The sequence below is a fragment of the Dinoponera quadriceps genome, unplaced genomic scaffold, assembly GCF_001313825.1.
Source record: "Dinoponera quadriceps isolate SergipeBrazil2010 unplaced genomic scaffold, ASM131382v1 scaffold2723, whole genome shotgun sequence".
Classification (NCBI taxonomy): Eukaryota; Metazoa; Arthropoda; class Insecta; order Hymenoptera; family Formicidae; genus Dinoponera; species Dinoponera quadriceps.
Genome location: NW_014556868.1, coordinates 751,155 through 752,813, shown reverse-complemented (window position 1 = coordinate 752,813; position 1,659 = coordinate 751,155). Strand labels below are relative to the sequence as shown.

General features: G+C 46.1%; 1 protein-coding gene across 11 annotated transcripts in view; it reads left to right on the top strand.

Moving 5' to 3' along the window:
- LOC106748325 (protein sprint) overlaps positions 1–1,659 on the top strand; it is a 165,551-nt gene that overhangs the window by 146,680 nt on the left and 17,212 nt on the right. The gene's annotated exons all lie outside the window — the stretch shown is intronic.

Sequence of the window (1,659 nt, the reverse complement as noted above, 5' to 3'; positions counted from 1 at the left end):
GGGGGGGGGGGGGGGGGGGGGGGGGGGCGCACGGACGCGCGTTTGTATGAAACGTCGAAAAATATGAGTTTCAACGGTCGGAGGACCCGGCGGGGAAGCATCGATATATCGCTTGATCTCTGGTTATTTTCTGGTTTTCTCCGGGATCTCGTTTCGCCTCGATTTACGTATTGTTTCATTTTGCGTCCCATTTTCCGGGCTTATCGATCGCGCCCGATATCTCCTCGTCGGCGGACCGAGCGATTTCGCCGCACCTCGTCGGTACGCGGCGTGCGAAGGCAACGACGCGTTTTCAATTCCAACGACAGCGGCGATTAGCGCGGCCGCTACTTAATTGCATCGCCGTCGGCCGAAGGACAGTAATTGTTTTCGTTTTCTCATGCGCGACGACAATCGCGTAGTCGTCCTCTCCGCGCGCGGCACGCGATGCAACGCGACGCACGTCGCCGCGGCTCGCTTCGCCCGCCGGCGGACAGTACAGTCGGCGTCATGTGTACTGTTCCTTAAACAGAATTATACGATTTTCCCCTCTGCCTTATGTATAAATATATGTTTGAAAATTGCGAAAGTGGTTATAACGGCAAGATTACAAATAGCTCTAATTGTAATGGTTTCGACCTTACGTACAGGTGAAAGGGGGATGAGATGATAATCTTAAAGTTTGTCAATTTTTTTCTCGCTTTTGTAGCCACGTAATAATGTTCGCCTTTTTTTTTTATCCGAGCGGATAAAGCCTTGCTGAAAAATTTACAAATAAGTTGGAATTTTGTTTAATGTAATTTTTTTGAGAACGTGTGAGTTTCGTTATATCGCATTTCTGTAATAAGTAAAATGATGGAAGTTAAAAATAAATTTCTTCAGTGCATGCGGAAAATGCAATCTCCACAATATCTTTATATCACTCTTTATATTACTTTGCCATTATAATGTCTGTATAACACAATGAAATACAAATAAACTGAAATACAAACAGAAATATTACTACAATTGTATGATTCTTCGTGAAGAAACGCCGCAAAGTTGCATATAAATTCAAGTGAAATATAAATATAAATAATATAGATATATTCAAATATATTCAGAATATACTTCTTATTATATTATCTACTGTCGTCGACCGATTGAAATCAAACTACGACAGATTATTTATCACTAGTATTAAACACTTCTAATGAGTTGGGCGTTGACTCTGTTTCTCATTAACGTAGACAAATCAGCAAATTACCCGCCTCCGTGCCACCTTTTGCCTATAATACGAAGGCTGAAAACTATGTTACGGCAAAAAGTTTCGACCTGAGGAATGGTGCGACTGCGTGACGCCGACTGTACGCGCCGCGCGCTGGTCACTTTACATTCAGAACGTGGCGAACGCGCCGAGGAGCGCGCGACGACGTCTCACGGCGCGGTCGACTTTTTCTGACGAGCAATTAAGGGATTTGCAATTAGCTCATCGCTCTTCCTCCCCCTCTCCTCCCTTCCGCTCTCCCGCTCTCTCCTCTCTCCCGCCTGAACAGACAGAGGGAATAAGTGCTCGGCACGCGACGCACGTCCGCGTTTAATCCCTTTAGCCGGAAACGCCGGCGTGTGTCAGTCTGCATTTCAAATTAAATTACACTCGAACCCCTTTGCTCCAATGCCGTCCCTCTCCCCCCCCCCCCC